Genomic DNA, 27,526 nt, shown 5'->3' with positions numbered 1-27,526 from the left:
TTTATGTGTCTATGAATCGTCCAAGAAATTAATAAGATGATGATACATATTCTCAAGAGTTGAGAATTTGAGCCATGTATCATTGGTGATTAATTTGTAAATGCTCCTGATCAAATGATCATCACGAGGACGGTGATCGATCCGATCAGTGCACAGATCACTTTCCTTCTGGATGGATGAGACTTGAGTCCACAGTGTAGGGACACTGAAGTGATAGTGCAGGTGCTTGTTAGAGAACAAGAGTACTGAGCGTGACCAAGATAAGAAGTCACTTGGATGTCTATCCACTCGTCATTGACTTGCTTGATGTTGCAGTAGTGTGATTGGTCCTTTGACCTGCGGTGCTTCGGCTACTCACAGTGAGGTTATTGTAGTTTGACTGCACACATACATGGTCTCTAGCCATATGGGTCCATGCAGTGTAGATTGGCTGCAGTAAGTTCACTGTAGGAGTAGGGTATGCACCTATAAGGAATCTATCGACCTTGATAGATAAGGGGAGATCCTATGTGATTTATAAGATTGAGTTCGTAAGACCTCGGCCGGGGCAGTATGCACAGTGGAAAAGGAGTTTTCCACTCTCGAACTTAAGTCGAATAAATCTTCACATATGACAGACGATGGGGTTTGACGAGTTGTTCATGACCTCCGTCCTGTAGGAATCCACGATAGTAGGACTGTATCACATGGCAACTGCACCTAGAGGTTCATCATTCCATTCTGTTGGGTAGCCACTACATGCTGCTTGGTGTCACTGGTGGATGGTGAGACTCACAAGGATTGTCTCGATGGTCGATAATCCCTAATGAGTTGAATTGGAATCGTTCTAACTCATTGAAAGGAGTTTTCAATGATATTGTGATAGAGATCGCAGTATATCTTACTACCAGACAGAATAGAACCTATAGGGTCACACACATTAGAAGTATTGACTGATCCGATAGTTGAATTGTGATTAGGAATCACAAATAATTTATAATTATCAATTTGATTGCTAATTGGTGTAACCCACTAAGAGTTAGTGAGTTGAAGAAGAAATAATTGCGGTTGGATTGCAATTTAATTTAATTGGATTTAATTAATTGGACTTGATCATATTAAATGCGAGTTCTACTTAAAGTAGGAATTCTAGAGTTCTAATTGGATTAGTACTAAAAATCAAATAAGTCCTAATTAGATTAGGATTTTTTTTTAAAAAAGTCCTAATTAATTTTAATCTAATTAACATGACTCCTAATTGGATTAGGATTGAAGAGTTCAATTGAGTCATGATTCAATTAAATCCTAATTAGATTGGGATTTTGAATGAAAGATAGATTGGGTTCACCTAATTCTCTTTAGAAAAGGATTGGGTTCCCATCCATGTGGCTACATCCCCCTACTTAATATGATTAAGTGGGGGGGTATGAGATAAGAGGGAAAATAGGAAAATAGGGGAGGGGCGTACGCCCCTCCCTTGGCTCTCGGCTAAAAAAAAAGAGGGGGCCCTTAACTCTCGGCGTGAGAAATAAGAGGGCCCCTCCCCTTTCCTAAAAGGAGCTCCACACGGTTTTTAAAAGGAGACCTAGGGGGTACGCCCTAGGTGATTTTAATCCCCCTCTCCCAGCCGTAAAGGAGCATTAACTCCCTCTTGGAAGCTGCAAGCAACCTCTCTCTCCCTCCTTGTTTTTCAGCCGCAAGGGAAAACAAAAATAAGGGAGTGGTGTTGGCATCTTTCATTCATCATTCTTCCACCAAATCAAAAGGCAGCAAGCGTGCTTCTTTTGATCCTTCTTTCTCCTATTCTTCTTCCTCAAGAGAGAGCAATCAAGGTGTTGTTTGCTGCAAGGAGAAAGAATTTCATCCATCAAAACATATCTCTGCAAGGGAGCTAGCACCCCGGGGAGATTAGAGCGATTGGATCGGTCCTCTGCTTCGTGTGGATACCCGTAGAGGCCGGGCACTTGAACGGCTTCAAGCGAACCTTCATCCTAAACCACGAACTTCAGTTTGCGGTGATCATCTACCCGCACAAGGTGAAGATCTGATCTTCTAAATGTTTGAAAAGTTTTAAATTCTGGCCTAACTACTAACGGTTCATGAAACAACGTTCATGCGATGAACGTCGATCCCGCACATGCCGATTCTGCTGCCATCTGAATTTTTTTGAAATATCAGCGGCATGGGCGGGTCCCTAACAGTATGCACTTACATGGAATCTATCGACCTTGATAGAAGAGGAGTGATCCTATGTGATTTGTTAGACTGAGTTCTAAGACCTTGGCCAGTGCAGTAATATAAAGTGGAGAAAGAGTTTTCCACTATCGAACTCGAGTCGAATAAATCTTGACATATGATAGACGAAGGGGTTTGACGAGTTATCTATGACCTCCGTCCTGTAGGAATCCATGATAGTAGGACTGTATCACATGATAACTGCACCTAGAGGTTCATCATTCTATTCTACTGAGGTAGCTACTACATGCTGCTAGGTGTCACTGGTGGATGGTGGGACTCACAGGGATTATCTTGATGATCGATAAACCCTAATGAGTAGAGTTGGAATCGTTCCAATCCATTGAAAGGAGTTTTCAATGATATTGTGAAAGAGATCATAATATATCTCACTACCAGTCAGAATAGAACCTATGGGGTCACACACACTAGAAGTATTGACCGATCCGATGGTTGAATCGAGATTAGGAATCACAAGTAATCAATTCGATTAATAATAAGTTGAAGAAGGAACAAAGGGAATTAATTAATTGGACTTAGACACAAATCCTGCTTCGAGTAGGATTCCTAGAGTCCTAATTGTATTAGGACTGGAAATCCTAGTTGGAGTAGGACTGGGATTCCTACTTGGAATAGGATTCCTACAATCCTAATTAGATTAGGAGTTTTGAATTAAAATTGGATTCCTACTTGGAGTAGGATTCCTAGAGTTCTAATCGGATTAGGACTTCGGATTCAAATTAGAGTCCTAATTGGATTAGGACTAAAATTAAATAAGTCCTAATTGGAATAGGGTTTCTTAAGTCCTAATTAATTATTAATCCAATGAATCAACATAACTCCTAATTGGGTTAGGATTGAAGAGTTCAATTGAGTCATGGTTCATTCAAGTTCTAATTGGATTAGGACTAGTATAGATTGAACCCAATTGATTCATGATTTGGTTAAACTCTAATTGGATTAGGGCTAAACAAAATAGAGGCCTCCTAAGAGGAGGATTAGGGCAACACAAGAAGGAGGGGCTCACGCCCCTCCTCCTTATCTTCCTTGGTGCGGCAACACAAGAGGGGCCGGCGCCCCTCTTGGAAAAGATTTAGGGCTCCTAATTTGTAGGAGCCCTAGGTACTTTAAAAGGGGGTGAAAGGGGGGCGGCGCCCAAGGATTGATGCTCTCCTCCTTGCAGCCGTGGCCTCCCTCTCCTCCTCCATCTTCAGCCGCAAGCAAAGGAAAGCAAGGGAAGATTGTTTGGTGGCCTCTTCCTCCTCCCTTCTCCCTTCCAACGCAAGGAAAAGAAAGAAGGCTGCAGGGGCTTTGATCTTCTTCCTCTCTTCATCCTTCTTCTTCCTCCTCTCAAGCACAATCAAGGATTGATTGAAAGAGAGGAGATCAGCCATCAAAAGTTATCTCTGTAAGGGAGCTAGCACCCCGGGGAGATAGAAAGCTTGGATTGGTCCTCTGCTTCGTGTGGATACCCGTAGAGGCCGGGCACTTGAACAGCTTCAAGCGAACCTTCATCCTAAACCACGAACTTCAGTTTGCGGTGATCATCTACCCGCACAAGGTGAAGATCTGATCTTCTAAAGGTTTTAAAAGTTTTTAATCCTTATCTATCTACGAACGGTTTTTGAACAACGTTCATGCGATGAACGGTTGATCCCGCGCATGCCTCTTCCGCTGCATCTGAATTTTTTAAAATTTCAGCGGCATGATCGGGGTATTCTAACAATTAATCAATTGATTAAGTGGACACATGTCATGCATCTATGAGCACAAGGATTGGACACTGGCATTAATCCAAGGGTGGGTTGTAGTCCCATACTCCTAATAAGATTAGGAGAGGCCTTAAACCCAATCTATAAAAGGGTAGCAAGAAAGACATTATGAATTAATTCTCTCCTCTTTCTCTCTACGCCTCCTCTTCTTTCTTCCTCCTTCTCCACGGCAGCAAGGGGTCTTCATCCTTCTTTTCTTCTAAGGTAGCAAGGCAAGGAAGATCCACGTGCAAGATTCCTCCTTCCTCTTCCTCCATCGTGAGCTAGGTTGAAGAAGAAAGGTTCTTCATCAAGGAGGTAAGTTGCAGATTCTTATTCCAACTTATGATAGTCATGAGAGGTATTTGCAAGGAGCTAGCACTTCGGTAAAACCCATTCTCAGATGATTAGATCCTCGTGTGGATACTTGTAGAGGCCGGACAATTGTGTGTTGAGAACCCGCCCATGCCGCAGAACATTAAAAAAATTTCAGATGCAGCGGAATTGGCATAAGCGAGATCGACGTTCATCTCATGAACGTTTGTTCAAACACTGTTCGTAGTTAGATTAGGATTACAAACTTTTAAATCAATTTGGTAGATCAGATTTTCACCTTGTGTGGGTAGATGATCACTGCAAACTAAAGTTCGTGGTTTTGGAAGAAGGCTCGCTTGAAGCCGCACACGCGCCCGACCTCTACGTGTATCCACACGAAGTAGAAAACCGATCGAAGCTCTTTTGTCTCCCCGGGGTGCTAGCTCCCTTGCAGAGACAACTCTTGATGGCTGAAATCCTTCCTTTGAATCAACCTTTGATTTTCTTAGAAAGGAGGAGGAAGAAGAAGGGATGAAGGATGAAGAACACAAGGCTCTTCACAGCCTTTTCTTTTTCCTGCGCTAGAACCAGGGAAGAAGATGGAATAGGTGATGCACGCCTCCTCCTTTCTCTTCCTTGCTGATGGCGGCTGAAGACCAAGAGGAGGAAGGGGCCACGGCACAAGGGAGAGGAGAGGTAGAATCATCCCTAGGGTTTGGCCTTTTACTCCTTATAAAGGCATATGGAGCTCCTACCTTTTAGGAGCTTCATTATTTTCCTTTTAGGAACCAAGAGGAGGGGCGCACGCCCCTTGATTTCGACCAACCCTTCCCTTCTAACCCTTCATCATGCACGCCCCCACTTGATCTAATCAAGTGTGGCATGGGGCCTAAGCCTAGTTGGTTCAATCCTCTTCCAAAGAGGATTGGGTGCACTTGTTTCCCTTCAAATCCTAATCCAATTAGGATTTGATTGAACCATGACTCAATTGAACCCTTTAATCCTAATCAAATTAGGAGTCATCATAATTCATTAGATTAATAATTAATTAGGACTTAAGAAATCCTAATCCAATAAGGATTTATTCAATTTTAGCCCTAATCCAATTAGGACTTTTATTTGAATCCGAAGTCCTAATCTAATTAGGACTTCTAAGAATCCTATTCTAAGTAGGAATCCATATTGAATTCAAAATTCTAATCTAATTAGGATTGTAGGAATCCTACTCCAAGTAGGACTCCCATGCTGAGTTATGCCCCATTCGATGCGACGTTCGCAGCAGAATTCGAACGGGACATTGTTCATCGTATGAACACGCCTAGGATCGTAGAATTCAAAAATTTTTCTGGATCCAAATCCATAAGTTCTTTGAATTCATTAGGAAGGAGAGATTAGGATCTGAGGAAGGTTGATTAAGATTCATAAAACTGAAACTAAAATCAGAAGAAATTAATTTGAAGATCTCATCTTTAAAAATTCTGCAGGTGAAGAACACCGTAGCCTGATGATCTATCTAGGTTTCTGTTTGAGCCACACAATTGTCCGGCCTCTACAGGTATCCACACGAGGATTTAATCATCTGAGATAGGGTCTTACCGGAGTGCTAGCTCCTTGCAAAGACCTCTCATGACTATCATATGGATTAGAAGATAAAAATCTGCAACATACCTCCTTAAAGAAGAATCCTTTCTTCTTCAACCTTGCTTGCGATGGAGGAAGAGGAAGGAGGAACCTTGCACGTCGATCTTCCTTGCGTTGCTACTGTGGAAGAAGAGGAGGATGAAGACCCCTTACTGCCATGGAGGAGGAAGAAAGAAGAGGAGGCGTGGAGAGGAAGAGGAGAGAATTCATTCATAACTTCTCCCTTGCTACCCTTTTATAGATTGGGTTTAGGGCTCCTCCTAATCTTATTAGGAGTATGGGACTATAACCCACCCTTGGATTAATGCCAAGTGTCCAATCCTTGTGCTCATAGATGCATGACATGTGTCTATTTAATCAATTGATTAATTTTCTAATCATATTAGGATTCCTAATCTCATTAGGAGAATTAATTGATTTGGGAGCATGCATCCTACGACGCCATGTAGACTTTAAAGTCCGCATAGTGTGAATATGACTTAAGTCATATTCATCCTACAACGACATGTGGTCTTTAAAATCCGCACAAACCTTGGTTTAATCAAATTGACCCAATCATGAACCCAAATCAATTTGGGTCGAACCCAATTTGATTTGGCTCATTAAATCAGCTCAATTGCAGTCCAATTGCAATCAATTCCACTTAATTCTTCTTCCATTAACTCACTAACACTTAGTGGGTTAATTCAATTACCAATCATATTGATGATTGATTTCTATTATGATTCCAAATCACAATTATGATAGTCTGACTAATTAAATCCTCTATGTGTGTGACCCCGTAGGTTCTATTCTGACTGGTAGTGAGAAATATTGAGATCTCCATCTCAATATCACTGAAACTCTTTTCAGTAGACTGAAACGATTTCAGTTCTACTCTTAGGGTTCACTGATCACCAAGTGAATGCCTTCGACTCTCACAATCCACTAGTGACACCCAGCAGTATGGGGTGGCAACCCAGCAGAATGGAATATCTGAACCTCTTGGTGCAGTTAGCGTATGATACAGTCCCTCTATCATAGATCCCGACGTGACGGAGGTTATGGATATCTCGTCAAATCCCATCGTCTGTCATATGTCAAATTTATACGACTTTCAGTTCGAGATATGGAAAACTCTTTTTCCAAAATACCTGGCCAGAAATTTATCGAACTCAGTCTCATAAATCACATAGGATCACTCCTAATCTATCAAGGTCGATAGATCCCATCTAGATGCAACCCTATTCCAAAATGAACCTACTGCAGCCAATTCACATTACAAGGATCCGAATGACTAGGGCCCAAGTTCACATGCTCGTCAAACTACAGCAACCTCACAGTGAATAGCTGAGGCATCGCAGGTCAAAGGATCAGTCATACAACTGCAGCATAAGTAGTCATTAACGAGTGGATAGACATCCATGTGACTACTATCTTTGGTCACGCTCAGTACCTTGTTCTCTAACAAGTACTTGCATAATCACTCCAATGTCTTTACACCGTGGACTCGAAACTTGTCCATCTAACTAAGTGATCTGTGCACTAATCTCAGTGGATCGATCACCGTCCCTCGTGATGGATCCATCGATCAGGAGCATTTAGAAATTAATCCCTAATGACACATGCCTCAAATTCTCAACTCTTTGAAATTATGTGTCATCATCTATTAATTTCTTGAACGATTAATGGACACATACAAACATGAATGAAAAATAAATTGCCCAATCTTATTTATTAATAAGTGTCAAATTACAAATTTATGTCCCAGATTACAAATATGCGTCAGCCACGTTGGCTTCTAGGGCATACTTCTAACATCCCAATCCTAGTCCAAGTAGGATTTCCAATCCTAATTGTTGCCCAGTAGATACAACCCAAGAGGGGGGGTGAATTGGGTCTTTTAAAACTTTTAAGCTACTTCTAACACTTTTCAATTAATTATGCTAAGTTGTATAGTTGCACAGTGGAATTTAAACTTAGCAATACGTTGATTTATCGAATGAGACTTGATTAAGTAAATTGAATATGCTTGCAACTAAAGGATGTGCGGATAAGAGTTAAGCAGGCAATTTATCTAGGTAAGTAAGTGAGCAAGATAGACAATGACAAAAAGCATCACAAACACAACAAACATATAGTGGTTCGGTGCACCCCAGCACCTACATCCACTCCCCAAGACCTCTTGGGAATTTCACTATAATCCTACAGATTACAGCCGGTTGTTTTACAAGCTCACAACCCAACTTGTTGTTTTGCGAGATCACAACGAACTCGGTCGGTTTTCACAGGCTCACCGACTAGAACCAACCGATTGTTTTCACGGGCTCACAATCCAACCCAGTTGGTTTTCCCAAAGGCTCACCAACCACAACCTTACACCGTTGGTTTTTCCTTTTGGCTCACCAACAAACCTTAACCCCTTGATTCAATCCCTTGATTGAATCAAGTAACAAGATATTAAAACAAAGGTTTAAAACAAATCAAAGCTTCTTAAACAAGCAAATATAACAATATAAACAAATAGGTAAAGAGAAGCCCTCAAACAAGTTGTGTAGATGAGGAAACTCGGCTTCTTCTTTACTTGACCCTCTTCTGATTTCGCACGAGGTAGAGGATCACTGAGGCAGTACACAGTTGGAGAGGAAGCTTTGGGATTCACTCGGATGCTCTTCTTCTCTCTATTTTGCTTTGAATGGCCCTTTTGTGCTTTTGGGAGATTTTTCTTTGAGATCTCTTTCCTAAATGTTTTCTCCCACTTCCATACCGTCTCCCCTAGCTCTCCTCTTGATTTTATAGCTTTACATGTCGTGGAACCAGAAATCTAGCCGTTAGAGACAAAAATAGAGCCGTTGTCCACAGTCTGCAACTCCTGACAAAGTTTCCATTGGGAGCGGAGTCGACTCGCGCGATCTGGAGTCGACTCGACTGTAGCAGGAGTCGTCTCATGCTTTTCTGGAGTCGGCTCGGCAACTGTTCTAGATTTGAATTAAAGTGGTCTTCTCGACTGGGAGTCGACTCGACTTAACCCGGAGTCGACTCGCCAAAATCTGGAGCTGCCCTTGCACTTTTGGAGTCGGCTCATCCCAAGGAATCCATGGATGCATTTTTCAACTTTGCTTACTCGAGTCGACTCGAAAATTCTGGGAGTCGACTCGGTGCTCAGAGTCCAAACTCCCGAGCTTCTGTCTTTTGGCTCGTGCTGTCTCGGAGTCGACTCGAACTGTCTCGGAGTCGACTCGGCCCTCAGTATCCAAAAAACAGTCTTCTGTCTTTTGGGGTCGCGCTGCCTTGGAGTCGACTCGAACTGTCTTGGAGTCGACTCGCCTCTCAAGGACGAAAATGCCGTCTTCTGTCTTTGGGGTTGCGCTGCCTCGGAGTCGACTCGGATTTTGCGGGAGTCGACTCGGCTCTCAGTGTCTGAAATTGGCTCTCTGACTTTTTGCTTGTTTTCCTCTGGGAGTCGACTCTAGCTTCCTTTGGAGTCGACCTGCCAACCATCGGAGTCGACTCGAGTTCCTCAGGAGTCGACTCGGCTCTCAGGGTCCAAAATAGCTTCTCTGTGTTTCTGCCTTGTTACTCCCTGGAGTCGACTCGTACTATCCAGGAGTCGACTCGAGGACTATTCTTTTGGATTTTCCTTTGAATTTGCTCTTCCAACTTGAGTCCTTTGAACTTGAAACTTGGGTCAATAAATTGTAGCTTTCTTCCAACTTTTCTTGAGAGCTTTGGAGGCCTTATTGTGTTCTTCCAACTTGCTATATTCCTTGCAAAATAACTATCTTTCTCCTTGCAACACAAACGTTAGTATTTATACTTCAAGGTTTTGTGATCATCAAAATCAATCTTTAAATCAATCTTTGGGTCATCAGTCTCCCCCTTTTTGATGATGACAAAACTTGGAGTATATGCAATATAAAATATATTGTGTTCTAGAAGTAGTGCATAGCTAAGTTGCATGAAGTAGAAAACATATATATTTAAAACATACTTCATGATAATGCTTTATATTCTTAACATAATCAACATATCTAAATTTAAGCTGGTTTGTATTCAATTCAGAATATACAGAATATAAAGCATTATGAACATATAGTTAGGTATTTCTCCCCCTTTTTGACAACATCAAAAAGATAGTGAAACATTAAGCACAAAGATAAGACTACTCAAATATTTCTTTTTCTTATTGTACTCTGATTTGCATGTCAAATTATTGCAAGGATATGAATCATATAACTCAAGGCAATAATATTAGAATAAGATTAATGAGCATAGATAGAGCCAATTAAGATAATTTCAGAGCAGAACACATCGAATGTGATTCCAAGGATAGTTTTCAACTCAAGTGTAGATGGAATCTTTCTTAAGTTAATTCAAGAAGTACCACGAATGATATTCAAAGAAAGCACGAATGGAAATCTAACCTCTCTTCAATAATAAGTATGAAAGCTCGTTCATTTAACATCTTTTGCCCAATATATTAAGTATTTTATCAACATGAGAGCAATTTAATTAATTTTCAGAGTATAAGTGCAAAACTCATATACTTGAGAAACATATCATCATGTTGGATCATTAATTCTTAATGACTTCAAAGTTCTTTTATGATAATAAGAACATTGGGGCACAAATACCAAAATATGCAATTTTTGATACATCTTAGAGCTCATTTAAAGACTTTCTTTTATTTCTTTAGAAAATAAGCACAATTTGATACATAAAAATATGAATTGGCATAAAATTTGAAGTTCTAAAGAGCAAGCCAATTAGGACTCATTAGTGAATTTCAAAATAGATTTTCTAAAAGATACTCAAGCAAATTCAACATATCATACTCCCCCTTTTTTATTAAATTAGAGGCTCTTAAGATCAACTATTTGAATTGCAATTTGGTTCATGATTTATGCATAAGATATATTAACCAAATAACAAGCCTCAAGGTGTATCATAAAGATTTTCAGATTAAATTTCAGATGATACATATTGGAGAGCATTAGGATCACTTTTCATTTAGTATGCTTTCTCTCTCCTTTAGTTATAGATTTATGCGATTAAGTTCCATAAGATCTCTCCTTCTAAGATTTTCTTTCTTCCCCTCAATTGATCATTCCATTTAAGAGTTTAGAATTTGAAGATAATGTTCAGTAAAATTGTCAATCTCAAAAAAAAATAATTTAATAAGTATTAGGACATTTTGTATCAAAGTTAGGCAAGCAGAAAGATAGATCAAGATCAATTCATTTTGCCTAAATAGAAGTATCCTTCTCTTCTTCTTTTTGTAAATCTATTTAACTTCCAAAGATAATCGTGAATGATAAAACTGAAATTTCTTCTTAATATTACTTAAAAACTTTATGTAGTATTTCAAACATTCAAGCATTAGAACACAAGTTAGTTTGAGGCAAGGGTGAAGCAAAAACTTGTGAGCAAAGTTAAGACATATTCCAATCAACATATCCAAGCATGGAGCATTACAAAATATTGAGAACCCATAATTCAAGACATCATGCCATATGCAAAATAGATTATGTGTTAAGTCATATATTGAAATATTAAGAATAAGCATGTCAAGGACCAAAATCAATTCTTTTCAAATAAACTCCCATTATTTAAATATAATCTTGCACTGATTTCATTCTTAAGGTGTGTTTCCAAGTGATTAAAGCTTGACTTGATTCTTCTTATACTTTCATTTACTTTGTCATTCATTTTTACTTTCTTGTGCTCTATACTCTATTTGCTCCCTATCCGGTGGAGTTGGAAGGGGCACGAGGTACTACCACTAGCCTCCCTCTTGTGCCGTCCCTAATATGCCCTACACCGAATAGTTGGGTCAAATAGTGCCGGGTACTACCACTAGCCTCCCCATTGGCACCATCCCTATGATGAGCAATATAGAAAATTTAAAAAGTTCACTTCAAACTCTCCCTATTTAAGTGTAATTAATTATGGATTTTATCCCTTCCAAATGTGCTGAATATATTATGCTTGTTTTGCTTTTCCTTTAGATTGGAGTATTTGCCTTTGCTTAGATTTTACATCTCTTGAATAATATCCATTTTCTTTTCTTTATCTCTCTCTCTTTTTGTTATTCTCAAGTAATTTACATGAAAGAGCAGAATAAAGAAATAATCTTATGTATCATATAGATGTATATCATGCAAACAACTTTTTCATTATGCTCAAGGATTCATAATTTCTCACAAGTTATTTTAAATCAAAATTTTAAGCATAAACTTGTGTATTTCATGGTTATGACATAGGCAAAGATATATTTTAGTTTGGGCAAACCATGAAACAATTTCTAAAAGTATAAGTCAATCAATATATATATAGACATGATATCAAAAAAATTAATAATTAAAGACCTTAATCATGCCATAATAAGATTTAAGTTATTGACTTTGCTCAATTAATTTATGAGAGAGATATCTAGAATTACCAATTCATTCTGCATTCTTCAGAGTCAAATACCTACTAGATTTCTTATGTACGAACTTTTGGCTGAAGAAGGTCCTCTCTCTTGTTTGCATATGAATGTTTATTGTATCTTACATGGAGATATCCTTCAAGTTGAAATCTCTCATTTTCTTGCTCAAGGATCCTGCATTATTAACAAACTTCTTTTTTTTCTTGAAAGAAAGTCATTAGTTTCTTCAAGATACAAAACACTCATTCAACATATTTTTTTAACTAGATGACTCAATATAAGATATGACAATAGTTGCATGTTGAGTCACTTTACTCAAGAGATTGTCTAAATATAAGCAAGCACATATCACTTGAACTAAAGAGATAGTTTCATTAACCAAGAAGGTTCAAGGACAAGCGTGTGAAGCAATAGGAAGATTTATCAAGGTCAAATCAATTTTTTATTTTCAGAATCAATTTAGCTTAGATTCTATTTGCTTAAGATAATTATCAATAAGATATGTTAGCTAAGTTTTAATCAATTTATCTTAAACAGTTGTTTCTATCAAAATTCATATTATGAATCATTAGAGTTAGATTGAAGTCTTGCACAAGAGCACATAATGAGTATACAATCTGGTCTACTGCTGTATGATAAAATAATTATTCTATCATGCTTCAATACAGCTTTAAAACAATAGATCTACTTTGCTCATCCTTTTCAAATTATACAAGATGGGGTCATAGACATACCTTCTTCATGCCAATCTTCTATAAGAGTTTTCTTGTGGACTAACTTTGGTCAATGAAGATCCCCTTTCTTGTTTGTCTTAATTTGGAGTTTGAGAAAGAAAATGTTAATTCATTCATTATACATATTTCAAACTCACTTTGCATGAGCTTAGTAAAATCTCCATATAAATTTTCATCAGTAGAACAATAATGATGCCATCAATGTGTGCTTTGAGCAAGCAAGATATCACAGATTCATCTTTTTAATGTATAGATTTATCATTATTACTTTCTATCAAAAAGGTTACTTAAGCTTTTATATCATGCTTTTGATGCTTGTTCCAAATTATATATTGCTTTATCATATTTGTAATGAGTGTTTTCAAATATGGTGGTTATTTAACATATATCTTCTTTAATAAAATAAGCACCTAGGAGTGCATTCTACACATTCATTTGATAGAATATAAAGCTCATAAAGCAAGCAAATGATAATGGTGATCTTTACTTCTAATCATGCAAGAATCAAGATCTATTTCATCTTTTCTTGATTTAGTCTTTTAGTAGTCATCAATTTTTCTTCATTAAGTGCATTTCTGAAAAACTCAATTTGGTTATAATTGTTAACAAGTTTTCAGATTGTTATATGTAAAAGATTAACCATATACATATATAATTTGATTTTAGTATTTTGATAATAAATCATTAGTCTCATAAAGAATAAAATGAATTGATACTTCTACAACTAGAATCTTTTCATAAATGTTCTATATGCATTGCTTGATGAATGATATCCAAGGATAGAGATATCTTTATGAGATTTGGCATTATTTTCATAAGAACATATCAAGCATAACGTGTATGACTGAAAAATATGAAAGATATGCAATGGTTCATTTTTCATTTTTTAGAAGATCAAAATGAGTTTTCATCAAAAATAGATCTAATAGAAATCATATGTATGACAAGCGGTGATGATAGCTTTTAAAAATCATTTAAGTAGATGACTATCATACACAATTGTCTTTTTCATTTCTTCAAGAATTCTATTAACCCTATTTTACTGAAGGTGTCCTTGGTGCTGAAATAATTAATTTCTGTATAAACTTTATCAGGATTTTGGTTTTCAACACTGTGCCATGATACTCTTTATCTTCACAGTTTGGAAACCTTTATCATTTGAAACACTTTTACATGATTTAGCAAATACAGAAAATATTTCAATTTTATTTGCCAAGAACACATCCGATGTAAGCTTTTGAAAACTTAGTGATGGAAACAACATCTTTAAATTTAGAAATTGATTTTTGTTTGTTTCCTTAGTTAGCATGCATAGTAAACTTTGACCTTTCAGAAGAATGGCAAGGTCTTTTGAGATTAAGTACATACTATCATGAGTTGATTTTATATGCCAAAGATGGTTTCTTTAATCTTGGTATTCATAGTGCATATATTCAAAAGCACACCAAGTACACATTATCATATCTATGATCAATAAACAATAATGCCATGGATAAAAACTCTCAATCAAGCATATAGAGAATTCATAGAGTTATTCTTAATAAATTGATTAATCTTTTAGCAACTTATCCAATAGTGAGTAAAGTATACTATAAAACGAAGTGATTTGATTATATTTCCAAAAGTATTTTTTATATCACAAAATTGGTCAATACTTGCAATTCATATTTTAATCAAATACTAAAGCAAAAATAATGATGAAATGCAAGGTTTACTGATTTTATTATTATTATTATTATTATTTTTATTATTTAAAATTACTTTTCATAAGTATGTTTTAAGTTTCATTTTTTTTGACATGTGTCTAGAACACCCATTTGTATGAAAGTTCTATTTGTTCCATGGGTATCTTGGCACACCTTAATCCTCATATTTTCATTTTGGGTACCCAAGCTTGCTTGGGTTCTTGAGAGTTAGGACATATAGTTCCTTTTGGAACCCAAATTTGTTTAATTGTAATAACTTTACTACTTGATTTAATTATGTTAGAACGATTGGTAAAGTTGTTATGCCCATTCTTTTCATGTTTGAAATAAGTTATCTTATTTAATAGTTTGCTTGGTGAATTGATAACCTTTTTCTTTAGAGATTTATTATTAAGTAAAGGAGTCAAGCCAAATTTTGATTTATCATAAGCAACACATTGGCTTTCAAACATTATTTTTAATCTTTCTGAACTTACATTGAATTTGTTAATAAGAGATTTTGATTGGTTAATTTCTTCACTTAAGTTTTGATTTTCTTTAATTAAACTCTGATTTTTTTGAATCAATTGTTCTAAATTTAACCTTAAGCTTTCATTTTCAGAATTTAGTTTATCTTGTATTTCATCACTAGAGTTTCTTTCTTTTGAAATTTTCAGATTTAGTTTCTTAAGATTTTTATTCTTTATAGCTAATTTTTTACATTCACCATACAAATCATGAAAAGCATTTAATAATTCATCATAAGGAAATTCTTCTTGAAAATCATTTGATATAAAGGTAGATTCAGATTTTACCTTATCTTCTTGTGCCACGAAGCACAAGTTAGTTACCTCTTGTAGTTCTTTGGAGCTAATATCATCATTGTTGCTCCTAGCTTTCAATTTCTTGCTTGACTCTTCCTTGGTCAAGACTTTCTTGCTTTTTATTTCTTTCTTCCTTTCTTCTTGCTTCCTCTTCTTCTTTGTCTTTAGGAAGTTTTTGAATCTTTCGGTGTTTGGAAATGGATCCTTGTTTTCATCACCGAACTCTTTATTTTTTGAACTGTTCTGCCTCGGAGTCGACTCGGGCCTTATTGGAGTCGACTCGGCTAAGGTGGGAGATTCAACACTTTTTTCTGCAGTCTCATTGTTAGTATGTAATTGAAGCACATGTGAGCTAATCTGAGATTTATCATAAATATTTTCTAAAGTATCCCAGATCTCCTTAGCAGATAAGCATGCAGAAATCTTATGAAATATAGATTCATGGATAGCACAATATAGAATGTTCATAGCATTAGCATTCAATTGTGCTAAGTCTTTTTCATTGACAGCTTGAGAGAGTGTATGAGAGTCATTTATAATGATACTCCATATTTTATAGTTTTGTGATTGAACAAAAATGTGCATGCGTGCTTTCCAATATGTGTAGTCTAAGCCATTAAGTAGTGGAGGTCTATCAATTAATTGTCCCTCTTCTAGAAAACTATCTATTTGAGTTGTCATGGTCTTTGGCTCTTGATCGTGAGATCAATAATAAATCTTAGAGCACCTGCTCTGATACCACTTGTTGCCCAGTAGATACAACCCAAGAGGGGGGGGTGAATTGGGTCTTTTAAAACTTTTAAGCTACTTCTAACACTTTTCAATTAATTATGCTAAGTTGTATAGTTGCACAGTGGAATTTAAACTTAGCAATACGTTGATTTATCGAATGAGACTTGATTAAGTAAATTGAATATGCTTGCAACTAAAGGATGCGCGGATAAGAGTTAAGCAGGCAATTTATCTAGGTAAGTAAGTGAGCAAGATAGACAATGACAAAAAGCATCACAAACACAACAAACATATAGTGGTTCGGTGCACCCCAGCACCTACATCAACTCCCCAAGACCTCTTGAGAATTTCACTATAATCCTACAGATTACAGCCGGTTGTTTTACAAGCTCACAACCCAACTTGTTGTTTTGCGAGATCACAACGAACTCGGTCGGTTTTCACAGGCTCACCGACTAGAACCAACCGATTGTTTTCACGGGCTCACAATCCAACCCAGTTGGTTTTTCCAAAGGCTCACCAACCACAACCTTACACCGTTGGTTTTTCCTTTTGGCTCACCAACAAACCTTAACCCCTTGATTCAATCCCTTGATTGAATCAAGTTACAAGATATTAAAACAAAGGTTTAAAACAAATCAAAGCTTCTTAAACAAGCAAATATAACAATATAAACAAATAGGTAAAGAGAAGCCCTCAAACAAGTTGTGTAGATGAGGAAACTCGGCTTCTTCTTTACTTGACCCTCTTCTGATTTCGCACGAGGTAGAGGATCACTGAGGCAGTACACAGTTGGAGAGAAAGCTTTGGGATTCACTCGGATGCTCTTCTTCTCTCTATTTTGCTTTGAATGGCCCTTTTGTGCTTTTAGGAGATTTTTCTTTGAGATCTCTTTCCTAAATGTTTTCTCCCACTTCCATACCGTCTCTCCTAGCTCTCCTCTTGATTTTATAGCTTTACATGTCGTGGAACCAGAAATCTAGCCGTTAGAGACAAAAATAGAGCTGTTGTCCACAGTCTGCAACTCCTAACAAAGTTCCCGTTGGGAGCGGAGTCGACTCGCGCGATCTGGAGTCGACTCGACTGTAGCAGGAGTCGACTCATGCTTTTCTGGAGTCGGCTCGGCAACTATTCCAGATTTGAATTAAAGTGGTCTTCTCGACTGGGAGTCGACTCGACTTAACCAGGAGTCGACTCGCCAAAATCTGGAGCTGACCTTGCACTTTTGGAGTCGGCTCATCCCAAGGAATCCATGGATGCATTTTTCAACTTTGCTTACTCGAGTCGACTCGGAAATTCTGGGAGTCGACTCGGTGCTCAAAGTCCGAACTTCCGAGCTTCTGTCTTTTGGCTCGTGCTGTCTCGGAGTCGACTCGGCCCTCAGTATCCAAAAAATAGTTTCTGTCTTTTGGGGTCGCGCTGCCTTGGAGTCGACTCGAACTGTCTTGGAGTCGACTCGCCTCTCAGGGACGAAAATGCCGTCTTCTGTCTTGGGGTTGCACTGCCTCGAAGTCGACTTGGATTTTGCGGGAGTCGACTCGGCTCTCAGTGTCTGAAATTGGCTCTCTGACTTTTTGCTTGTTTTCCTCTGGGAGTCGACTCTAGCTTCCTTTGGAGTCGACCTGCCAACCATCGGAGTCGACTCGGCTCTCAGGGTCCAAAATAGCTTCTCTGTGTTTCTGCCTTGTTACTCCCTGGAGTCGACTCGTACTATCCAGGAGTCGACTCGAGGACTATTCTTTTGGATTTTCCTTTGAATTTGCTCTTCCAACTTGAGTTCTTTGAACTTGAAACTTGGGTCAATAAATTGTAGCTTTCTTCCAACTTTTCTTGAGAGCTTTGGAGGCCTTCTTGTGTTCTTCCAACTTGCTATATTCCTTGCAAAATAACTATCTTTCTCCTTGCAACACAAACGTTAGTATTTATACTTCAAGGTTTTATGATCATCAAAATCGATCTTTAAATCAATCTTTGGGTCATCACTAATCTAATTAGGACTTCAGGAATCCTGCTCCAAGTATCCGATGCAGCAATGTACTCTTCTTCCATGGTAGAATCTGCAATAATCGGTTACTTGGAACTCTTCAATTTACAGATCCTCCATTGCATAAGAATACATATCCTGATGTAGACTTTCTATCGTCAGGGTCAGTCATGAAGTCTGAATCAGTATATCCTTCTACCTTTAACTCTGTGCTTCCCCCAAAGACCAAAAACAGATCCTTAGTCCTACTCAAGTATTTAAGGATATTTTTCACAGCTATCCAGTGCTCCTCGCCTAGATTTGACTGATATCTGCTCGTGACACTCACAGCATGTGCTATATCAGGTCGAGTACATAGCATGGCATACACGTGGCTCCCTATTGCCGATGTATAAGGGATCCTACTCATGCGCTGAATCTCTTCAAATGTTTTGTGGCACATCTTTTTAGAGAGATTTATCCCATGCCTTAGGGGTAACAATCCCCTCTTAGAGTTTTCCATGCTGAACCTCTTGATCGGTTATTTCAATTTCAAAAATAAACCACGCAATAGCACGTATCCTGTAGGATTGTGATTACGGGTGTCGGTCCAGAGGAAATGGAGACAAGTTATTTTTTCTAATTAAATAATTACTTCAAAGGGGATAAGCTAGAGTAAATGATAAAAACTAAGAATTAATATGGGTGTAGTAGTATGAATTATCTATGGAGAGAGGTGTTTTAGGGCTAGATTCCACCGATAGATTTATATCCGTGACGCTTTCAATGATTGAGTTGTATGTAAGACTTGATTGCTTCCGACTACAAGCCAAAGCAATCATTAAAAATTATGATTAATTCGCAGCATGAATCATCCAAGTCTAGCACAAACCATCTACTCTAACGATAAGCATGACCTGTCTAACCTAGCATGATGCATCTGATCATTAAATCATTAAACATGAAATCGATGTCACATGAATATCTCCTCCAAACCACAGGTGTTGGATTCGATGAAATAGATCAATCTATGTAAAATATTTTATGCAAGATAAATGATTCACATAAATTGGATAAATCATGAGATTAATTGATAAATTCTTCATCATGCAACCATCTTACAATACAAACTCAAATCAATAAAAATGAAACGAATACTCCTCTATGGCTTCATCAAACCCCTAAATCGAGGCTTAGATGCTCATGATGCTCGTCATCTCCATTGGTATGCTGAAGAACTCCTTTGCCATCCGCCTCAAACCCTCTCTTGGTTTTTTATTCTCTTTTCCTTCTTTTTTTTATTTGTTTCTCTTCACCGAAACAGAGCAAGCTTTGTTCTAGAACCGAGCTCTCCCCCCTCCCTCCTTCACTGAACGCCTCAGCCCCCTCCTTTTATAGCCGTCCGGCGCACGCGGAGAGAGGGAAGAAGGGATCACGGCGGCTGATTTCGGGGCGTGGTGCCAGGATGCAGATCGCGGGAGAGGAGGAACAGGGGCCGCGGGATCTGGTCGGTGATGGCGGAGAGAGGTGCCGACTGATGAAGTGGTGGAGGATCTGGTCGCTCCGGATGCGCCACGGGTGGAAGACGGGGCGACGATGTTGGAATTTCGACGCGGCTGGGTCACTGATCTTGGAGGAGAAGACGCCGCACGCGGTTGATGGTGGAGGACCCGGGGACGACGACGACGTTGGGGCGTTCGGCTGGGACGAGCTCCTTTGATCGCGCAGGGGAGGATTGCATCGCGGGAGAGGAGGAAGAGGCGCTGCAGGATCTGGTCGGTGATGGTGGAGAAAGGTGGCCGACTGCGGGAGGAAGAAGATAAACAGTGGATTCCCAATTTTTTTTTATTTATTATTTATTTATGTTGACCCCCTAATGGATTTTGATGAATACAAAACACTAGAGTATAATTCCATTTATCTTAACAATTTAATTGAGAAATTTATGTGTTTTATTAAGAATATTGTTAAGAAATGTCTAGGCAAGTTCCCATAATTTTTATGAATTTATTGAAGAATTTTTTTTGAGATGAAAGAAAAAGTTCAGGGACAACCGAGACGTCTCCTGATAGTCTCAGAGACGTCTCTGGCACAAACAGGAAGAACTGGCACACTTGGAGACGTCCCCGGCACCTGCCGAGTCGTCCCCACGACAGCGGAGTCGACTCTCTCAGTAGCGGAGTCGACTCTCTCAGTGGCGGCAGAAAGGCAGTTTTCAAGAGATATGCGCGAGACGTCCCCACAGCAAGCAGAGTCGTCCCCACAAATAAAAAGGAGACTTCCCGAGTCGTCCCCAAGATAGCGGAGACGGCTCTCTCAGGGTTTTCCAGAGAATGATTTTTTCGGTAATAAGGCAGCGGAGACGTCCCCTGAAAGAGCGGAGTCGGCTCTCTCAGGGAATTCCAGAGGACATGTTTTTCGGAGATAAAGAAGCGGAGTCGACCCCGAGACAGCGGAGTCGTCCCCATTCAAAAAGTGCAAACAAGCAGAGTCGTCCCCGTAAAGTGCCGAGTCGACCCCAGACAACGTAAAAAGTAAAATCTTGTAGCCGAGACGTCTCTCGTTGAAGCGGAGACGTCCCCGGAACGCCTGGGACGCGACTGACAACTTTTACAGGTTTGGTTTGAATTTCAAATCTCTTTTACTTTATCTCTAACGGCTATATTTGCTTTTTGGGCTATAAAAGGGAGCTCTTAAGTGCTTCAAAACAACTTTTCACCAACCCAAAAGCTAGATCATTTAAGAGAGAAGCAAGAGAGAGAAGTTCAAGGGAGTGAGTGCATTCAAGTGAAGAAATCAAGTGCTTTCAAGCTTCCCAAGTGATTTCAAGCTCAACCACTCTCTTCCGCTCGTGCATTCAAAGCTCACACTCAAATCTACGCGATCCACATCGGAAGAATCACCATTTTCCACGCTTCCAACGGCAAAAGGATTCTTCCGGGTTCTATTGTTCATCATTGCCATATTTGCTTTTCTAGAGCTTTTCTTTTCTGTGTAAACTCTTTCATTGTGGTGCTTGTTCCAGTCAAGGGACGTGGAACAAGGGAAAGGCGTTCCAAGCCTAAGTGAAATTGGGGGTGTTAGGGTTTGTTGTGAGCCCGGTGTAAAACAACGAGTTAGGTAGTGAACTCGCAAAACTACCGTACTGTAATCTTGGATTATAGTGGAAATTCCCAAAGGTGATTTGGGGAGTGGATGTAGGAGCAGTGGAAGCTCCGAACCACTATAAAACCTTGTGTTTGCGATTGACCTTTCTCATTCCTCCTTCTTTACTTTAGTGCATATATTTGTGTGTTTTATTTTTAATTAGGCGAAAAGTTTTAAAACACCCAATTCACCCCCCTCTTGGGTGACCATCTCTGGGCAACAAGTGGTATCAGAGCAGGTGCTCTGTGTATTTCTTGAAAGACCTAACCGTCTTAGCCAAAGATCTAGATGGCAACACCCTTTAACAATGTTCCTGCCGAGGGGCAAGCAACCAATAGACCTCCACTCTTCAATGGGACAAATTATACCTATTGGAAGACTAGAATGAGAATTTTCATTCAAGCACAAGACTATGCCTTGTGGAGGGTTATAGTCAAGGGACCACAAGAACCATCACACGTGGTTGATGGCATTCGAGTTCCCAAACCTGAGGAGGATTGGAATGAGAATGATGATAGGATGGCTCAACTCAATTCGAGAGCCATGAACTCATTATTTTGTTCTTTAGATGTAAATGAGTTTAATAGAGTCTCCACATGTAGTTCCGCTAAGGAAATATGGGATAGGCTTGAAGTTACCCACGAGGGTACAAATCAAGTCAAAGAGTCCAAAGTGAACATTCTAGTTCACAAATATGAATTGTTTAAGATGGAACCTAATGAAACTATTACATGCATGTTTATACGCTCTACCGATATTATTAATGGTCTAAAGAGCTTGGGTAAATCTTACACTAACCCGGAACTTGTGAGTAAAATTCTCAGGTCTTTGCCAAAAGCATGGGAAGCAAAGGTCACGACAATCGTAGAAGCCAAAGACCTCAACACCTTGGGGCTAGAACAACTTTTGGGGTCATTGATGACGCATGAGCTCACGATGAAGCAACATGAAGAAGAGTTGCCTAAGAAAAAGACAATCGTACTCAAGGCTACCTCAAGTGTGTGTGAAGAAGAGAGTAGTGAGAGTGAAGAAGAAAGCCAAGATGAGGACTTGGGTTTGATAGTAAGGAAGTTTAAGAAATTCATGAGAAGAAAGAAACCCTTCCCAAGAAAGAAATTTGGAGGGAGAAATGATTGTGAAAAAGAAAAGGAAAAAGAAAGAGACCCAATCATATGCTATGATTGCAAGAGACCGGGACACATTCGTTCCGAATGTCCTCAACAAAAGAAGTATTTTGGAAAGAAGAAGAAGAAGGCATTGAAGGCAACATGGGATGATAGTGACACATCATCCTCCGAGGAAGAGAAGGAAGAGACCGCCAATTTGTGCTTCATGGCGTTCGAAGACGACGAGGTATGTCAAAACCCAACCATAAATTTTACTTTAGAAGAATTGTATGAAGCTTTTCAAGAACTTATGGGTGATTGTAGTATGTTAGGAGCAAAAAATAAAGAATTAAAAGCCTCCAATCAAAAACTGAAGGAAGATATTGAAAACCTATTAATTGAAAAGGAGAACGTTAAAAATATTAACACTACTAACCTAGAAATCAAAAATTCAAAACTTACCATTGAAAATGAAAAGGCAAAAACAGTAATTAAGGAATTAAATCTAAAAGTAAAATCCCTACTCGATAATAATACCTCACTTGCACAAAATGTTGAATCTCTTAAAAAGGATAAGGAAGAACTAGTCAAAGAAAATTTGAATCTTAAGAATGAGGTACATAAGTACAAACCAATTGTTGAAAAATTTACACAAAGCTCTGAAAAATTAAATCTTATTCTTTCAAATCAAAGAGCTGTTTTTAATAAAGCCGGATTAGGATATAAAACTAACAAGCAACAAAAGTATCTAAAGAATTTCTTTGTAAAAGCAAAAGATGTAAAAACTGAAAAACCTACATGCTTTCATTGTGGAAAGAATGGACATAAAGCCTACTCTTGTATTCAAAGAAAGATCCAAACTAACAAGAGTACATTTGTGAAAGCTAAAAACATAACTAAAGTATGGGTGCCTAAGGGAACCAACTACACTAACCACGAAGGACCCAAGAAAACTTGGGTACCTAAGAGCTTCACGTGATCATTTTGCAGGTATGCCTTGCAGCCGGGAATAAAAAGAGAATGTGGTATCTTGATAGTGGCTGCTCAAGGCATATGACCGGTGACAAGAGTCTCTTCGTCACCTTGGAATCAAAAGAAGGAGGAGTAGTCATATTTGGAGACAATGCTAAAGGCCGAATCATTGGTGTTGGTAAAATCTCCATATCACCCTCCTCATTCATTGATAATGTATTGTTAGTTAATGGACTAAAACATAATTTATTAAGTATAAGTCAATTTTGTGACAAGGGATTTAAAGTATCATTCGAATCATCACTATGCATAATTAGTAGTCCAATTGATAATGAGATCATACTCACAGGACATAGGCATGGAAATGTTTACATGGTAGATCTTGATGATCTCACCATGAAGGATGGCCAATGTCTTGCAGCCATGAATCCCAAAGTCAATGAGACTAGTTGGTTATGGCATCGTAGGTTAGGGCATGCTAGCATGGATTTAATCTCTAAATTAATTACAAAGGATCTAGTTAAAGGACTACCAATAATAGACTTTGAAAAGAATAAAATTTGTGCTGCATGTCAATTAGGGAAACAAACAAGAAATTCTTTCAAGTCTAAGAACATAGTCTCAACAATAAAACCCTTGGAACTAATTCACATGGACTTGTTTGGACCCACTAGAACTGCTAGTCTAGGGGGTAAGAAATTTGGTCTTGTAATTATTGATGATTTTTCATGTTTTACATGGGTTTCATTTCTTGCACATAAAGATGAGTCCTTTTCCGCTTTTATCAAGTTTCATAATAGAGTTTCGAATGAACTCAATCTTAAATTAAAGGCAATTAGGAGTGATCATGGTACCGAGTTTGAAAATCAGCACTTTGAAAAGTTTTGTGACGAAAATGGTATCAATCACAATTTCTCGGCACCTAGAACACCCCAACAAAATGGGGTGGTAGAGAGGAAGAATCGCACACTAGCAGATATGGCTCGTACCATGTTGTGCGAATCGGATCTACCAAAATATTTCTGGGCTGAAGCAATAAATACTGCATGTCACATTCTGAACCGTGCATTAGTTAGATCCATCTTGAAGAAAACACCTTATGAGTTAATAAAAGGTAAGAAACCAAATATAAGCTATTTTCATGTTTTCGGTTGTCGATGCTTTGTTTTAAATAATGGAAAGGACAATCTAAGCAAATTTAGTGCTAAATCAGATGAGGGGATCTTCTTAGGTTATTCCTCATCTAGTAGAGCATACAGGGTCTTCAACAAGAGAACTCTTGTTGTTGAAGAATCCATTCATGTTGTTTTTGATGAAGCTAATGGAGATTCTTCTAGAAAAGAAGAAGATGGTGATGCAGGTATACTTGAAGACCGAATGAAGGAATTCTCCATACAAGACAAACAACATGAGGATGAGATCAAAGAAGATACAAATCAGCAAGGTGAAGAAGATCAACCTCCATCAAGAATTCAAGATCTTCCTAAGGAATGGAGGTATGCACATGGTCATCCAAAGGATCTAATCCTTGGTGATCCTTCACAAGGTATAAGAACTAGATCCTCTCTAAGAAATACTAGTAATTATCTTGCTTTCGTTTCACAAATAGAGCCTAAATCACTAGAAGAAGCTGAAAAAGATGATAATTGGATGAATGCTATGCAAGAGGAATTAAATCAATTTGAAAGAAATAAAGTTTGGACTCTAATGAAAAGACCCCCTAATGTTTCAATTATAGGCACCAAATGGGTATATAGAAATAAACTAGATGAAGATGGGATAGTAATAAGAAACAAAGCCAGGCTAGTGGCCAAAGGATATAATCAGGAGGAAGGAATAGACTTTGATGAAACTTTTGCTCCTGTTGCTAGATTAGAAGCTATTAGATTACTTTTGGCATATGCATGCTTCATGGATTTTAAACTCTATCAAATGGATGTAAAAAGTGCATTTTTAAACGGCTATATAATGGAGGAAGTTTATGTAGGACAACCTCCAGGTTTTGAAAATCACTTACATCCAGATTATGTGTATAAATTGTATAAAGCATTGTATGGCCTTAAGCAAGCCCCTAGGGCATGGTATGAAAGATTAAGTAATTTCCTAATTGAAAACAAATTTAAGAGAGGAAATGTAGACAAAACCCTCTTTATTAAAAAAAAGGGAAATGACTTATTGCTTGTACAAATTTATGTGGATGATATAATTTTTGGTGCTACTAATGATAGTCTTTGTCAAGAGTTTGCCAAGCTTATGCAGGGAGAATTTGAAATGAGCATGATGGATGAGCTCAACTTCTTCCTTGGGCTACAAATAAAACAATCAGAGGAGGGCATCTTCATCAGTCAGTCCAAATACATCAAGGAAATGTTGGAAAAATTCAAGATGAAGAATGCAAAGGAAATCAGCACACCCATGGGCTCAAGTTGCAAGCTTGACAAAGATGAAAAAGGTAAAAGTATAGACTGCAAATTGTACAGAGGTATGATAGGCTCTCTACTTTACCTTACTGCTAGTAGACCAGATATATTATTCAGTGTTTGTATGTGTGCTAGATACCAAGCATGTCCTAAGGAATCACACTTGCAAGCTGTTAAGAGAATTTTTAGATATCTAGTAGGGACATCTAATGTAGGCTTATGGTATTCTAAACAATCTGACATAAATTTAATTGCTTATTTCGATGCTGATTTTGCTGGGTGCAAACTCGACAGAAAAAGCACAAGTGGCACATGTCAATTCTTGGGTGCCAATTTGGTTTCTTGGTTTAGCAAGAAACAAAATTCAGTTGCCTTGTCCACAGCTGAGGCTGAGTACATTGCAGCTGGAAGCTGTTGTGCCCAAGTTCTTTGGATTAAGCAACAACTTGAAGATTTCGGTATCAAAATGGATAATATACCAATTAAATGTGATAATACAAGTGCAATTAATTTAACAAAAAATCCTGTCCAATACTCTAAGTCAAAGCATATAGAGATTAGGCATCACTTTATTAGGGATCATGTGCTGAAAAATGATGTGATGATTGAATATGTATGTACTGAAAATCAATTGGCTGATATCTTTACAAAGCCCCTTTGTAAAGATAGATTCAATTTCTTGAGGAATGCTTTAAGCTTGTATGATCCTAGCAAATGAATTGAATTTGTATTGCATTGCTTTGCTACTCAAACTAGTAATCCATCTCAAGGTCAATATAAGTGAAAGCATGAATCCATCTAATCTAAATGACGAACTGTTTGACTTTCTGGAGGATGGTTACCCTCCCTTGGACTCTTCATAGAGATATTTTCAGAGCCTATATCATAGGTATTCGAAATTTGGTCAAACATTCCTCATTTCAATATTAATAATTCAAAAATCATAACCAAATTATTATAGGGTGTATGAGGACCACAAACAAATTCACTCTGTGTTTATCAAAAGAAATCATGTTGTTTAGGGCGATTAAATAAAAATTTGGGAAAAGATAAAATTCAGTCTGAAATTTTTCAGTGCCGGAGACGTCTCTGGCAAGTCGCAGAGACGTCCCCCCAGGCGAGACGTCTCGCCTTAGTCGCAGAGACGTCTCGGGGACCGAACTAGGATTTTTAAAATAAGTGAAACAGCTCGAGCCGACCCGAGCTATCTTCTCTCATCCCCGACCAAAAACGAAAACCCTAGCCTCCATTTGTTCTCCATCACAAACCCTAGCCTCCTTCTCCACTTTTTCTTAGGATTTCCAATCATGGCACCCAAAAGAGCTAGGACAACCCGTGGAAGGCGACCTAGGGCAGCGGCCGACGATGAGGAACGGAGGGAAGAACATTCCCCGCCGTCTCCTCCGGTTGCTCCGCCAACCACGACTATTTCCTGTGCAAATCGCACAGTCACGACCGGAAGGTACATAGATTTCTCATTTTTAGATCATGAGGGGTTCTCTATTGGAGAGAGACTCCGAGCCCAAGGGTGGGAGCACCTTTGTACCCTAAATACCTCGACCTACCCCGGCCTAGTTAGAGAACTTTTTAGCAATATGGCCTTAGGGGACCAA

This window comes from Phoenix dactylifera, chromosome 18 (assembly GCF_051530095.1).
Source record: "Phoenix dactylifera cultivar Ajwa chromosome 18, Ajwa_hap1_PhDact_Kaust_v1.1, whole genome shotgun sequence".
Lineage (NCBI taxonomy): Eukaryota > Viridiplantae > Streptophyta > Magnoliopsida > Arecales > Arecaceae > Phoenix > Phoenix dactylifera.
Note: the sequence above shows the minus strand (reverse complement) of the source record.